The 16,954-nt window shown below is 38.8% G+C and overlaps 1 protein-coding gene across 10 annotated transcripts in view; it reads left to right on the top strand.

Annotated features, from left to right (window-relative positions):
* PALS1 (protein associated with LIN7 1, MAGUK p55 family member) overlaps positions 1-16,954 on the top strand; it is a 102,523-nt gene that overhangs the window by 7,733 nt on the left and 77,836 nt on the right. For 2 of the 10 annotated variants that reach the window (XM_063715133.1, XM_063715130.1), the window contains exon 2: positions 10,993-11,082. The gene's annotated coding sequence lies outside the window, so the exon portion shown is untranslated. 10 annotated transcript variants of the gene reach the window in all.

Genomic DNA, 16,954 nt, shown 5'->3' on the forward strand with positions numbered 1-16,954 from the left:
CCCCCATGACTGAGGATGTTGAGCATCTTTTCATGTGCTTATTTGCCATCTGTTTATCTTTGGTAAAGTGTCTGAACCTTTTGCCCATTTTTAAATTGGATTATTTTCTTATTGCTTAATTTATTATTATCTTATTATTTTTTCGTGTTTTTTTTTAGGTATGGGGTCTCACTGTGTTTCCCAGGCTAGTCTCAGAACTCCTGGGCTCAAGTGATTGTCCTGCCTCAGCCTCCCAAAGTGTTGGGATTACACGCATGAGCCACTGCCCCAAAAGTTTTATATAGTCCTTTATCTTTGTCAGATAAGTGATTTACGAAGGTTTTCTTCCACTCTGGCTTGCCTTTTCATCCTCATAACTTGTATACTTCATTACTTTTGAAGTATAGAATTTTAAATTTTGAGGAAGTCCAAATTATTAATTTTTAAAATTTGAATATTGTATCTAAGAACTCTTTGCTCAATCCACGGTCAGAGAGATTTTTCTCTTATTTTTTTTTCCAAGTTTTATATTGTATTTTTAGATCTATGTTCCATTTTGAGTTTATTTTTGTATAAAATGAGAGAAGTACAGGTTGTTTCACTTATTTATTTGTCCAGTTCCATGACCATTTGTTTAAAACATGATCTTTTTCCCATTGTATTCCTCTTGTCTCTTTGTCAAAAGCTATTTGACTACATTTGCTTGGATTTGTTTATGGACTCTTCAATTGATCTATTTTGTCTATCCTTTTTATTTTTTATTTTTATTTTATTTTATTTATATTTTTATTTTTTATTTAGAGACAGGGTCTCTCTCTGTCGCTCAGGCTGGAGTGCAGTGGTATGATCTCTGCTCACGGCAGCCTTGGCCTCCCAGGTTCAAGCAATCCTCCCAAGTAGCTGGGACCACAGGCGTGCCACCACACTTGGCTGATTTTTAAAATTATTTGTAGAGATGAGGTCTTGGCTATGTTGCCCAGGCTGTATTATTTAAAAAATTTTTGAGACAGGGTCTCACTCTGTCACCCAGGCTGGAGTACAGTGGTGTGAATATGGCTCACTGCAGCCTCAACCTCCAGGACTCAAGCCATCCTCCCACTTTCCCCGGTAGCTGGTACTATAGGTACATGCCACCATGCCAGGCCAATTTTTAAAATTTTTTGTAGAGACAAGATCCCCCTATGTTGCCCAAGCTGGTCTTGAGCAGCTGAGCACAAGGGATCCTTCCACCTCAACCTCCAAAAGTGCTGGGATTACAGGTGTTAGCCACTGAGCCTGGCCTACTATAGCTTTTTTTTTTTTTTTTGAGTGGAGTCTTGCTCTATCGCCAGGCTGGAGTGCAGTGGCACGATATCAGCTCACTGCAACTTCCACCTCCTGGGTTCAAGTGATTCTCCTGCCTCAGCCTCCCAAGTAGCTGGGATTATAAGCGCGCACCACTACGCCCAGCTAATTTTTGTATTTTTAGTAGAGGTGGGGGTTTCACCGTGTTGGCCAGGATGGTCTTGATCTCCTGACCTCGTGATCTGCCTGCCCCGGCTTCCCAAAGTGCTGGGATTACAGACATGAGCCACTGCACCCAGCCTACTATAGCTTTAAAATAAGTCTTCACATTAGGTAATGTGACTCTTCCACTGTATTCTTTTTCAAAATTTTTATGGCTATTTTTAGTTCCTTTGCTTTCTGTATGATATTTAGAATCATCTTGATAATTCATACATTCTGTTGGGATTTTGATTGAGATTGTGTTTAATTTAGAGATCAACCTGAAGATAATTGACATCTTAATAATTTGAGTCTTCTAAACTATGAACATGCTATTTCTTTCCATTTATGTGAGTATTGTAGTTTTCAATATGCAGATCTTGCAAATACTTTATTAAGTCTATACCTAATTATTTTAATTTTTTGGTCCTATTGTAAATGGTAATCTAAAAAAATCAGATTCCAATTGATCACTGATAGTATATAGAAATTAATTTTTGTATATTGACTTTGTATCCTGACTTTCTGCTAAACTCCCTTATTAGCTCTAGGAGCTTTTCTATTTTAGTAATTTTTTTTGGAATTTTCTAAGTAGACAGTCATGCTCAAAACTTTTCTTTCCTTCTAGTCTGTATGCCTTTTATTTCTTTTCCTTAACTTACTGTATTGGCTTGGTTAGGACTTCTACTGAGATGTCGAATAGGAGAGATGAGAAGTAGCATCTTTATCTTGTTCCCTTTTTTTTTTTTCTTAAGATAGGGTCTCACTCTATCCCCAGGCTAAAGTGTAGTGGTACAGCACTGCTCACGGCAGCCTCGACTTTCTGGGCTCAGTTGATTCTCCCATCTCAGCCTCTTGAGTAGCTGGGACCTACTGCGAGTGCCACCATGCCCAGCTAATTTTTTGTATTTTTAGTAGAGACAGGGCTTTGCCATGTTGCCCAGGCTGGTCTCGAATTCCTGGGCTCAAGCGATCTGCCCACCTCAGCCTCCCAAAGTGCTGGGATTATAGGCATGAGTCACAGTGCCTGGCCTCTTGCTCACTTTCTTAAAGGAGAAGTATTCAGTCTTTCACCTTTAAAATATGATATTAGCTGTAGGTCATTTTGTGCATTCTCTTAAGGAGGTTAAGGAGGTTTTCTTCTGTTCCTAGGTTACTGAGGGTTTGCTTTTTAAATCATGAATGGATGTTGAATTTTATCACATGCCTTTTCTGCATGTATTGAGATGATTGTGTGAACTTTTTTCTTTAATCTGTTAATATGGTGAATTACACTGATTTTTCAAATGTTGAACCATATTTGCATGTTTCTGGGACTAACTATGGGGTTATTTTAAACAAAAATCATTTTGGATTTTTTAAAACTAATATACATTAACATTTATTCTTAAAAATGAAGGAGCAATGTCACATGCCTGTAGCCCCAGCCAATTGGGAGGCTGAGGTGGGAGGGTCGCTTGAGCCCAGGAGTTTGAGTCCAGCCTGAGCAACATAACAAGATCTCTTTTCTTAAAAAAAAAAAAAAAAGGAAACCAAATATAAGATTTTGTGAACTAAAATACTTAATGAAGTCAGTAGAGTCAAGGTATTCATTAACAGTTACCTACCTACATTTTACATTTTAGTAGGACTTAAATTTTCTTGATTTATTCTGGAGTTTGTATATTAGAGGACTCTTATTTAAAATTACTAAATGAGAGCTGGGTATGGTGGTTCATACTGTAGTCCCAGCTACTCAGGAGGCTGAAATGAGAGAATTGCTTGAACCCAGGTGGCTGCAGTGCTCTCTGATCACACCTTTGAATAGCCACTGCACTACAGCCTGGGCAACACAGTGAGACCTGGTCTCCAAAAAAATTTTTTTGAAAATTAGTAATAAAGAAAATGTTATTTGTGTCACTGTAACCAAACATTCCCCATTCTGGGTAGTTTAGATAAGTTTTTAAATGGACTTGGAGAAGCTAGGCATGGTGGTTTGCGCCTGTCATCCCAGCTACTCAGGAGGCTGAGGCAGGAGGATTGCATGAGCTCAGTTCAAGACCGGCCTGGGTGACAGAGCAAGACGAGTGAATGAATGGAGAGTGAATTGTATTTTGAATGAAGATAAAATGATATGATTTGGAGGTTTTGACTTAGAATGAAAACCATGAAGTTAGAAAAAAAAAAGCAGGCTGGGCGTGATGGCTCACGTCTGTAATCCCAGCACTTTGGGAAGCCGAGGTGGGTGGATCACAAGGTCAGGAGATCGAGACTTTCCTGGCTAACACGGTGAAACCCCATCTCTACTAAAAATACAAAAAATTAGCCAGGTGTGGTGGTGGGCGCCTGTAGTCCCAGCTACTTGTGAGGCTGAGGCAGGAGAATGGCGTGAACCTGGGAGGCGGAGCTTGCGGTGAGCCAAGATCCCCCCACTGCGCTGCAGCCTGGGCGACAGAGCAAGACTGTCTCAGAAAAAAAAAAAAAAGAAAAGAAAAAAGAAAAAAAAGCAAACTCCTTCTTCATACCAGAGAATCAAATATAGACTCCTGGTTAATCACATAAATGTTCAGCTTAAAGTACAGAGTAGAATGATTTCAGTGAATTTTTTTTTCTTTAAGAGGTAAGGTCTCACTCTGTTGACTAGGCTGGACTTGAACTCCTGGGCAGAAGTGATCCTCCTGCCTCAGTCTCCTCACTAACTGGGACTATAGACATATGCCACTCACACCTGGCTCAGTTAATGTATTAAATCAAAAAGTGTGAAGTGAAATAAAAAACAAAAAATGCTAGTAAGAAAAAGCCAGGTGCCATTTTGTTTTGAACCGAGTATGTTCCTTCATGAGAAATATGGATGCATGACACATGCTCATTAAATATATTTTGAATTGTGAGATTTTTTCCTTCATCAATTCAAGCTATAGAGACAGTTTATTTTTTATTTTAGTTAATTAATTATTTTATTTAGAGATGGGATCTTGCCCTGTCACCCAAGCTGGTGTACAGTGGTGTGATCATACCTCACTGCGGCCTCAAACTCCTAGGCTCAAGTAACTCTCCTACTTTAGGCTCCCAAGTCATTGGGATTATTGGTGTGAGTCACTGCACCTGGCCAGAAAACAGCTTAATTATGAAACAGTAACTTCGTAATCAAGCTTTTTAATTTTGTTGTTTTTATAAATTTGGGCTGATTATGATATAACATTATAAAAATTAAAACATTTGGCTTTTTGTCTTATATAATTTTGTAGTTTCTTCTTCAGTTAATAGTCTCAAAGACCCTCAAAGACATTGAAATTTTGAAGCCCTCCAGGGTTCTTGGCATTTTGCTTCTTTAAGGCAGGGGTCAACAACTTTCTGTAAGTATTTTAGCTTCATGGGCCATATTGTCTCTGTTGCAAGTACTCAGTTCTGTTGTCAGAGTGGCAGAGGTAGCCAAACAAATGAGCATGACTTTTCCAATAAAACTTTACTTATAAAAATAAGGTGTGCCTGATTTGACCTCTGGACTTAGTTTACATACCAACATTTTTATTTTTATTTTTTTGAGATAGAGATGGCGTCTCACCGTGTTGCTCAGGCTGGTCTCGAACTCCATGACTCAAGTGATCCTCCCAAGTTGGCCTTCTAAAGTGCTGGGATTACAGGCATGAGCCACCACGCCTGGCCTACATACCAATTTTTTTTTTTTTTTTTTTTTTTTGAGACCAAGTCTCACTCTGTCCCCCAGGCTGGAGTGCAATGGCGTGATCTCGGCTCACTGCAACCTCTGCCTCCCGGGTTCAAGTTATTTTCCCACCTCAGCCTCCCGAGTAGCTGGGATTACAGGCACCCGCCATCATGCCCGACTAATTTTTCTATTTTTGTGGAGACGGGGCTTCACCATGTTGGCCAGGCTGGTCTTGAACTCCTGACCTCAGGTGTTTTGCCCGTCTCGGCCTCCCAAAGTGCTGGGATTACAGGCATGGGCCACCACGCTTGGCCTCATACCAATGTTTTAAGGCAAAAAATCAACAGGAGAAATGACAGTAATTGTAGTAATGTAGTAAAAGGAGCCTTAGGGTATTTATTTCATGCTGTAATTCTAGGCCAAGCCTCACTTTTCTCACCTATGACATGTAGCCACCTTGAAAGATGATTGAAAAAATTAAGATATGGAAAGCACCTAGCAAAATATCTGACACATAGCAGATACTAAATAAATATTCACTTATTCACTTTTTGTTTCAAGACTGCACAGTGCTTTGTCACAAACCAACAGATGTGAAATAATTAAGGAGAGTCAGGTTTTTACAGTTTGTAGTACATCTAATAAGTTCAAATATTAGAAATTTTATGTGTTTATAGTTGAGTTATGCTTTTTTGATATAAATCATAATTGGCTTCACAATTTGAGAAACTTCACACAAAAAGTTGAGGATTTTGTGTGAAAACATTATATTTTGAGAGTTTTACATTGTCACAGAAAAGGTTTGAGAATGTCACTTAAAATACATTATTTTGTTTTGATGTAAGAAGTAGGCAATCTGTATTTTGCTTGTGTGTTTTAGAAGTGCCTTTAAGACTGCATTCATTTAACATGATGGCTTCCTATGAATGTAGTGAGCTAGGTGCTCTGCTAGGACTTGGTTGTACTTAGAGTATCCATATTTAGATACTCATTTTTGTGTTATGTTTGAAATGTAAGTGACGCTTCAGAAAGTCTTTTTTTCTGAGTTTCTATCAAGATAAAGCTGTTCTATTTTGTTTTTCATGAAGCTGGTTAAGATTCACTAGAGCCATTTTATAGCACACAAATGGGTCACATCCTACAACTTGAAAACCACTGATGTAGATAGATGAAAGTAACGCTTCTCCAAGAGGCTGTGTTCATAATTTCATTTAAAATTCAGCCACCCACTCTTCCTTCCTCTAGGAACGTTCCATACCCTCCTATTGGCAATTAAGTTTTAGTTCTTAAAATTTTAGGAAAGTATGCATTAACAATTTATTCTTTTTTGTAACTCATCTGTAAGTTATTGAGGGCTGTGACTACTGTTTGATGTTCATTTATGCTCAGAAGTACTAGACACTCAAATATTTACTGACCAAAAAAATCTGGAAGAAAATAAGTTACGCGTTAAACAGTGGTTCTTTTGTCTTAGTATTGGAAATCACATTGCCTCACATTGATAACTGTATAAACTCCAGTTTATGTGTACTGGACATGCAGATTTACCTGTCTAATATTAAACCAAAAATTCTAGTATTAAACAGGTTGTTTTGTGACTCTGATAGTCATCTGGGCCCTTCCTCTGAAACACACATACACCGTTCATACAATATGCAGGGATTCATGGAAATAAAGTCATGAACCCCAGATACAGGTCTCTGATCCAGGTGATTCATCGACTGTATAAATGACCTGCAAATGTTTTTCACAATAATGATTTGCATAAGGGTAATCAGTACATACTTAGAGTTAATGAAAATAAATTTCATAGTTTTGTAGGCATCCTAAAGGAATCTTATCCTTCTGTGTTTTATACCTTATCCCTTTATACTTAAAATTTTTAGCAAGATTGATAGTTCATTTGACCAAATCACAATACTTTCTGCTTTCCCCTCTTATCCAGAATTGTATCCCTTGCTGTGTCTCTTAATGTGTTATGCTGTATGCTGTATCCTTTGTATGTATTTCTTAAATATTAACAACTACATTTCAAGTTCTTTGTCAGCATTCTCCTTTTTACACATGAAGAAATTGAGGCTCAGAGAGATTAAATATTTTTTCCATAATCCTATTATAAGTGATAGAAAGGAGTTGAATTAATTTTATTTGATCCCAAAGCCCTTGGCTTTTCTTTGTCTATAATATAGCCTGCCTTAAGACTTATTTTAACATTGTCTTTTTGGTAAGATTAGAAACTTTTTGATGAAAGCCATTTTCCACTTTACCTAGTGTTTAAAAATGTACATGAGGCTGGCGCAGTGGCTCATGCCTGAAATCCCAGTATTTTGGAGGCCGAGGCAAGAGGACCGCTTGAGCCCAGGAGTTTGAGACCAACCTGGGCAACATAGTGGGACCCTGTCTCTACAAAAAATATAAAAATTAGCTGGACTTGGTGGTGTGTGCCTGTGGTCCCAGCTACTCGGGAGGCTAAAGTGAGAGGATTTCTTGAGCGTGGGAGGTTGAGGCTGCAGTGAACCATGATGGCACCATTGCACTCCAGCTTGGGCAACAGAACGAGAACCTGTCTCAAAAAAAAAGTAGTTGAATTAAAGTGAAGAACTTTGAGCCTGTAAATTGTAAATAAGCTCCTTAAGGGTAGGGTAGGGAGTTGTATCTTTTTGTCTTAGTATGTCAGCCCTTAATATGGCTGTGATACAATAAGAAATATATATTTGGTCTTTGTCCCTGACAGCTGACCTAGAGCTTCTAAATCCCTTGGAATTTTCTTAAGCATAAAAGTGATGAGAGTCTTTTGTTTGAATGAGGGTGATAAGAGCATCTTTTGTTTCAGTGAGTCAACTCTTGGCAGGCCCCTACAATAGCTTCAGGTTAGGGGGCTGGTTGCCAGAAAGACCAAGGCATGGGGCCCCACCTTCAACCTCTGGGAAGGCAAAGAGGGGCTAGAGATAGCCAGTCACCAATGGCCAGTAATTTAATCATGCCCATCTAATGAAACTCCTAAATGACAGTGTTTGGAGAGATTCTGGGTTAGTGAATATTTCAAGGTGCTGGGAGGCTGGTTTGACTGGAGAAGGCATGGAAGCTCCACACCACCCGCCTAAACCTTGCTCTTTGCATCTCTTCCATTTGGCTATTCCTGAGTTGTATCTTTTGTAATAAACCAGTGATAGTAAGTAAAGTGCCTTTCTGAGTTCTGGGGCCATTCAAGCAAATTATTTTCATTTATTTATTTTTTGGTTTTTTTTAGAGACAAGATGCTTGCTCTGTCACCCAGGCTGGAGTGCAGTGGCATGATCATAGCTCACTGCAGCCTTCAACTCCTGGGCTCAAATAGGCGTGCACCACCATACCCAGCTAATTTCATTTTTATTTTTTCTAGAGATGAGGTCTTGCTGAGCTGCCCAGGCTGGTCTTAAACTCCTGGTCTCCAGCAATCCTCCAGCCTTGGCCTCCCAAAGTGCTGGTATTACGGGAGTGAGCCACCGTACTCAGCATTTAGCAAACTATTGAACCTGAGGAGGGGGTCGTGGGATCCCCTGATGAATAGCTGGGTGGGGTGAAGTACAGGAGGCCCAAAACTTGTGGCTGGCATCTGAAGTCGGGGCAGTCTTTTGGGACTGAGCCATTAGCTTGTGGGATCTGATTCTAACTCCAGGTAGATAGTGTCAGAATGGAATTGAATTGTAGGACACCCAGTCGATGTCCAGAGAATTGGTGTGAGGAAAAGACCCACACATTTGATGTCAGCAGTGTTGAGAATGAAAAAATCTCGGAATGGCACATAGTAGATGCTTGGTTTCAATTTGTACTTTTATCATTTATTTGTTTAAACTTTAGCCTTGCTGTGAGCTAAATATTAGAGACTGTTCTGTTCTAGTCATCTCCCATAAACAGATAATTTGACATTTGAAACACAATCTCATTTATTCTAGGTTGGCCATAAATGTGTTTACTGCGAGGAAATCTAACACTTTCACATGTTCTTGATTAGCTTTTTCTACAAAGACATAACCATAAATGTATTAATTTGCTGATGACTTTTTCTTGTTTTTCCATAGGCACATACTGACAGGCTTTACAGTGCAGTTACAGTACAATCACTGACTTACAGTACTTTTACAGATTATAGGGTCAGATGTCTGCAGAAATACTCTCTTGACTTGTGTGTGACAATGAACAAGTTAACTTATCAAAGCCTGATTCCTTATCTGCAGAATGGGGATGCTTAATTCAGTAGGTTTTATTTTGAGAATTGAGATGGTACATCAAGAATGGTAGGCATGGTGTCAGTATATACAGTATTAAGCACTCTTTCAATGTTAGATAAGAGGTAGGAGTTGTGTGACTTGGTTGTTATAGTCTGAGTTAATGATGAATAATTATAATTGTATGTTGAGGTCAGCTTTCTAATCTCTGAAATAATAGTGAAAGTCAAATGAGAGAAAACAATTTGTTGTCCTAAACAGTTTACTTATATAGTGAGATTAAGTTCTGTTCAGCTTTATCAGTTTCTCTATTTGACTCAAGAATTACTCTGGGGTGTTTTTCAGTAGGTTGTTTTCACTACACATTTTTAAATAGACTTTAAAAATGACGTAGTTAGGCCAGGCGCAGCAGCTTACGCCTGTAATCCCAGCACTTTGGGAGACTGAGGCAAAAGGACTGCTTGAGCCCAGGAGTTCCACACCCGCCTAGACAACATAGTGGGACCCTGTACCTACAAAAAATACAAAAAAATTAGCTGGGTTTGCATTCCTGTAGTCCCAGCTACTTGGGAGGCTGAGGTGGGAGGATTACCTAAGCCCAGGAAGTCAAGGCTGTGGTGAGCCATGATTGTGCTGCTGCTCTTCAGTCTGGGCAACAGTGAGACCCTGTCTCAAAAAGAAAAAAAAAAAAAAGACATCATTTCCAGAGTTCAGTTTCATTATGGTGATTCAAAATCTTAGGCTTGGATAGAGCATATGTTTACTGATATCAGTGTGTTTTGTGTTAATATTTTGTTTGTTTGTTTTTTTTTTTTCATTTTGAGTAATGGATGTCTTTCGTGTCTTTTTTGGGCCTTATATTCTTTCCCCCCCTTACAAGTTTTCTTAGGATGCTCTTCTTCTACAAGTAACTCCTGTGACATTTTCTACAGTTCTAGTGTGGCATTTACCAAATAGCACTGTATTTGTTTTTTATTTGTTTACTTATCTGATACCTATACTAGATTTTAAGTTTCTTCTTTTTTTTTTTTTTTTTTTAGATTTTAAGTTTCTTAAGGGTAAGGACTCTGCCTCAGCAGTCTTTTTCTTGACAATGACTATCCAAGTTTTTGGTACCAAGTGGGTACTTGCCTTGTTGAATGAAAAGGTAGTTTTAGCTTAACTCTTTTTCCTATTAGATTTGCAGTATAGTTATCTTATAGATTGACCTTTTATTCTTATTTCTTGTTTATAAGAATATCCTCATATGCTTTCCTCCCCTGTAAGACTGTCTTGTCAAAATCAGAGCATTACTCATACCGTCAGTCCGTCAGTCCGCAGTACTACCATAATAAAAGTTAATTGTACTCTAAACCTGTTGACATTTGTATTCTCATTAGCCTTCCTTTCTTATCACATTTTTCTTTTTTCCTTTTCTACTGATACAGTCTTACTTGTCCTGAAATACTCTCTACTGTCACTGCTTCAGTTTAATTTATAGATAGCACCAGATATGAGTCCTTATTAGTTCTGATTACTCTGAAATGGTTATTTGGTATTTCTTCAGTGACAAGCAAACTATCCCCCCACCCACCTTTAATGGCCAGTGTTTTTGATTTGCATACCAATAAGCGATCTAGGTAGAGGTAATCATCTACTAATTTGCTAACCTTTGGAACATACTTTTTTCTCTAGTAAGCTGTAAATCACTTGAAGTTAGAAGTTGGAATCTCTGGCCGGGCGCAGTGGCTCACGCCTGTAATCCCAGCACTTCAGGAGGCCGAGGTGGGCAGATCACGAGGTCAAGAGATTGAGACCATCCTAGCCAACATGGTGAAACCTCTTTACCAAAAATACGAAAATTAGCTGGATGTGGTGGCGCAAGCCTGTAGTCCCAGCTACGCAGGAGGCTGAGGCAGGAGAATCTCTTGAGCCTGGGAGGCAGAGGTTGCAGTGAGCCGAGATTGTGCCACTGCACTCCAGCCTGGCCACAGAGCGAGACGCCATCTCTCAAAAAAAAAAAAAAAAAGTTCGAATCTCTTATAATGCTTTTTTAGAAGCCTGACACTTCAGACACGTTTTTCAGGGAAGGTAATTGATTAAAGGGAATGGAGAAAATCTGCATGGAGTACGTTGAGAGCAAAGCAATAGCCATGTGAGCTTGGTAATTAGGATTCTTTGAGTTTGTCATTGTGAGTTATTTACATGATGAAAGAATAAATGTAATCAGAATCATGAACCTGACATATTTGAAAGTGTTAGAGGTCCCTTTTGTAATTTTTCATATAATTAATGCTTTTATTCCTTTGGTAAACTGCTTTCTTACATATTAAAATTAAAAATGTAATATATATTTTATTTGTGTGGTAGAGGAATTCCTAAATACTAAAGAGCCATGACCCTAATGATTGCATAAGTGATTTATTTAGAAATTCTTATTTTATTGTTGCACTGCTTATGAAATTGCTTAGGGCTTGAGAGATAACACTTCGATTACTTTTCTTGATTTAAAGGTTCCAGAACTCTTGAAAGAGTTTTGTTCCTGCTATTTTGTTTTGTTTTGTTTTGTTTTTGAGACGGAGTCTCGCTCTGTCGCCCAGGCTGTAGTGCAACAGTGCAATCTGGGCTCACTGCAACCTCTGCCCCCACCCGCCGGGGTTCAAACATTTCTCCTGCCTCAGCCTCCCTGGTAGCTGGGATTGCAGGCACCTGCCACTATGCCTGGCTAATTTTCTATTTTTAGTAGAGATGGGGTTTCACCATGTTGGCCAGGCTGGTCTGGAACTCCTGACCTCAAGTGATCCACGTGCTTTGGCCTCCCAAAGTGCTGGGATTGCAGTAAGTTGTGAGCCTCTGTGCCCAGCCAACTGACTTTAATAAGTAATTGTAATTTAAAGTTTCAATATTTGTTTGTTTTCAGAAAAGTAATATCTTTGTGTTTTTTCCTCAAATTATAAAAGCAACACATACTTTTTCTGTGTGAATATTTTGTAAGATATCCAAATAGTATAGAAGTGGAAAGTAGGGACTGTTTGGTCTATTATCCTCATTTTTCAGAGATATTAGTTGAAAACAATATTGTATATATTCTTCTGAATATTTTGTTAATAACTTTATAAACATATTTTCTATGTATATTTGTAAAAATGGGATGGTAGATAAACACTGTTCTGAAGCTTGCCTTTTTCACTTGGGTTTGTTTCATGTCAGTTCATAGAGAGCTTCATGCTCTAGTAGTCACATTAAAAAGCAGAAAGATCAGACTAGTCTGGGTATTATATATTTAAAAAAACAGGTGAAAAGAAACCATGAAATTAATTTTAACAGTGTATTTTATTTAATACAATAAAGGTATATCAAAATTATTACCATTTCAACATGTAGTAAATATAAATAAATGAGATACTTTATATCCTTTTTTCTTTTTTCTTTTTTTTTTTTTTGTTTTTTGAGATGGAGTCTTGCTCTGTTGCCCAGGCTGGAGTGCAGTGGTGTGATCTTGGCTCATTGCAATCTTTGCCTCCCAGATTCAAGTGATTCTCGTGCCTCAGCCTCCCAAGTAGCTGGGATTACAGGCATGCACCACCACACCTGACTAATTTTTGTATTTTAGTAGAGACAGGATTTCACCTTGTTGGCCAAGCTGATCTCGAACTCCTGACCTCAAATGATCTGCTTGCCTCAGCCTCCCAAAATGCTGGGATTATAGGCGTGAGCCGCTGGCCTGGCCTACATCTTTTTTTTAATACTAAATCTTTGAAATTCATTGTATATTTTATACTCATGGCATGTCTGAATTAGAATAAATTTTCATTAGAAATACTTGAACTGTATTTAGATTTTATTAAGTTTACAGCTGAACAAGTAGTTTCACATACCCAAATTGTTCCAAAAATATGTACAAGTTTTCTAATAATGGATCAAGTATGTTTTTAAATTTAAATTAATTAAAATTAAATAAAACTTAAAATTCAGTTACTCTAGCCACATTTCAAGTGCTCACTATCCACGTGTGGCTAGTATCTTTCTGGTTTGACAGTGTAGCTTTAACAGCTTCACAGTATTCCATTATATGGATTGTACTACAATTTATTCAGTTTTTCTACTGATGGTCATTTAGGCACCCCCATACTCTACTTTTGGAGTTTGGAGCATTCTGAATTTTGAATATTTAGATTAGGGATACTCTACCCATACAAATAATGTGACAGTGGACATCCTTATAGAAATACATAGTGTAGGATAAATTTCTGGACGAGGGATAGATAAAGGTTTGTTTATTTATTTATTTATTTGTTTTTGAGACGGAGTCTTGCTGTTGTTGGCCAGGGCTGGAGTGCAATGGCACAATCTCGGCTCACTGCAACTTCCGCCTCCCGGGTTCCAGCAATTCTCCTGCGTCTGCCTCCCGAGCAGCTGAGATTACAGGCGCCCACCACCACACCCAGATAATTTTTGTATTTTTAGTAGAGACGAGGTTTCACCATGTTGGCCAGGCTGGTCTCAAACTCCTGACCTCAGCTGATCCACCCGCCTCGGCCTCCCAAAGTGCTGGGATTACAGGCATGAGCTACCGCACCCAGCCACCGTGCCCAGCCCAAAGGTTTATTTTTAAATTTTGGTAGATAATGCAAAATTACCCTTCAAAAACATTGTACTGTTTTATAGAGTCAGCAATACACAAAATATCTGTTTTTCTGTGTCGTTCCCAACACTGGACATCATTGTTTACTTACACAGATACACATAACCTTATACCAAAAAAACAAACAAAAAATCCCTTATACCAAAGTAGCAGTTTTTATGTATTTATGCTATGGTGTTTTTTTCCCCTACTCTAATTGGAAGAAAAGGGTCACTCTTACTGTAAATATTTCCTTGGGGAGAACAACAAAAAGGCAAAACCAGAAGTCATTAGAAGCTGTGAGAAATTTAGGTTGGAGGCAAAGAAGCAAAAGAATATGTGATCCTCAAAGAGGATGTAATCTGCCCTGGTGCCAAGTAGATCAAGGTATCAAAAAATTTACCTCCTTCTACCCTTTCTCAGGAAGTTATTGGAGGACTCCCAGGAAGAGGGGAGTAGATGAAGAAAGAGGAGAGAGGTGAGGAGAATTTCCCAGGGTCAGGATGAAGGAATGATGATGGCTCTAAGTGCTACACATTTAGAGAGTTTAGTTGGAACATGGTTCTGTCAGATTCCATGCAGGAAACAATGGCAAAATCATCCCCAGCAATGGAAGAGAGTTTAATGAAAGGCCTGCTCTCAAAGGTGTGGGCAGGGATAAGTGAATAAACAAGGGATGGTGAAGCACCCCAAGGCTTAACAGCAAGAAGCCCACTAAACCTAGGACTGAGGGAGCAAGAGAGAGAGTTGATACTGGAATTTACCAGAGCTGTAGCTATATAAGTGGGGCCACCTGATGTGAATTGTAGCCTTAGAGGAACATAACCTATGCTAAACAATAAGAAGAAGCCAAAAGAATACAGAACCCATCCAATCTTTCCGTCTTCCCCAGTGGTTAATTTCCATCGACTGGAAGCCAGAGGACAAGAGAATATAGGTAATGCAGTCTATAGAGTCAGCCTTCTAGGACACGGAGCAGACGGAGAAGGATGATGAGTGGATGTGGGCAGAAAGAAAAAAGTCTAACATAGAGTAAGTAGGAGGAAGACGGGTTCCAGAAACTATTGACACATACACACACACAGACACACACTTGAAACTGATAGGTTACCTGATTTGTTTGAATGTATACATTTAAAAATATATTGATTCTTTTACCAAAGAATGTGGGTATTGTGAACCCAAAATATCTGACAGGTCTCATTTTGCCAAGGCTAAGGACGCGGCTGTGACACAGCCTCAGGAGGTCCTGACGACAGGTGCCCAAGGTGATCGGGGTACAGCTTTTTTAAAATACGTTTTAGGGAGACATGAGACATCAGTATGTACATTGGTTTGATCCGGCAAGGCGGAACAACTTGAGGCGGGGGCTTTCAGTTGATAAGAGTTAGTGGGGGTCGTAAGTAGGTAAGAGACAAATGGTTGCATTCTTTCGAGTCCTTGATCAGTCTTTCACTGAATACACGGTTTAGTCTGGCCCAGTGAATCTGCATTTTTACATAAACTGTAGGGCAGAGGAAGCAATCAGATATGCATTTGTCTCAGGTGAACCTTAGAGGGATGACTGAGTTCTGTCTACCCTTTATCCACAAGGAATTTCCTTGTGGGAAAATGGTGAGGGAGGTATGTAGCTTTTTATCCTTGTAGCTATCTTATTTAGGAAAAAACCAGGAGACAGGTTTGTCTGACATAGTTCCCAGCTTGACTTTTCCTTGGCTTAGTGGTTTTGGAGTCCTGATACTTACTTTGCTTTCACAGGATGTATTAGTGATTTAAATAAAAAGTGAGACACAACTTGTGGAGAGAGGGAATGTACTATGAGAGAGAGCTAAATATTCATCTTCCATAATAAATGCTCAACAGATAACTAAAAAAAAAAAAGAAATGGCATGTATGTATATATAGAACATACACACGTATTTTATATATGTATATATGTATGTATATATAACATACAGCCTATTTCTATACACGTCACTAGAAATATGAAGGTAAGTTTAAGAAGAAACTGAAAGTTAAAAGTGGTCTCTAGGCAGAACTCAGGTAGAGGAGGTGAGACATTGAATTGTCCTTCATAGTAGGTTTAATGGAACTGTTTGCTTTTTAAAAAAAATTATACACACATAATTTTGTGTTACACAACTCTATGTACAACACATATGCAACACAAAAGTTGTATATTAGGGGCCCCTTATATGGAGTGTGTAAAACATTGCTGTCACCAAGGTAGTGATTATTTGCATCATTTCTTTACTTCATTCTGATTGTCATTAAATAATTTGGGAAAAATCTCTCTCCTCTTGAGTTATTAAATGTTTGGCAATAGGTAGGTGTGGTTTTTCTCTTCGAGTCTTATCTAGTATTTAAATGTTCAAATTTAATGCAGCATGTATTGAGTTTCTAATATGAGCATACGTAGATAGCAGTGTGCAGGATTCTCAGAGCCACTACCAGTAGATTGGAAGTCTATAGAATATTTGCAGTCTAGTTGAGAAGATAAGGTACTCATCCATAAAAATTTGATAATAGGCCAGGTGCTGTGGCTCACTCCTGTAATTCTAGCACTTTGGGAAACCAAGGCGGGTAGATCGCATGAGCTCAGGAGTTCGAGACCAGTCTGGGCAATGTGGCGAAACCCCGTCTCTATCACAAATACAAAAACTTAGCCGGCTGTGATGGTGGGTGCCTGTAGTCCCAGCTGTTTGGGGGGTTGAGGCAGGAGGATTGCTTAAACCTGGGAGGTCGAGGTTGCAGTGAGCCAAATTACGCCACTGTACTCCAGCCTCAGTGACAAAGTGAGACCTTGTCTTAAAAAAAAAAAAAATTAATGCAGCAGGTATTGAATTTCTGATATGAACATAAATAGCACTGTACAGGGCTCTCAGAGCCACTACCAGTAGATTGGAGTTCTGTAGAATATTTACAGTCTAGTTGGGAAGATAAGGTACTCATATTAATACATAAATATTTGATAAAAGGCCAGGCCTGATGGCTCATGCCTGAAAGTCCAACACTTTGGGATACCAAAGCGGG

Source organism: Pongo abelii, chromosome 15 (genome assembly GCF_028885655.2).
Source record: "Pongo abelii isolate AG06213 chromosome 15, NHGRI_mPonAbe1-v2.0_pri, whole genome shotgun sequence".
NCBI classification, from domain to species: Eukaryota; Metazoa; Chordata; class Mammalia; order Primates; family Hominidae; genus Pongo; species Pongo abelii.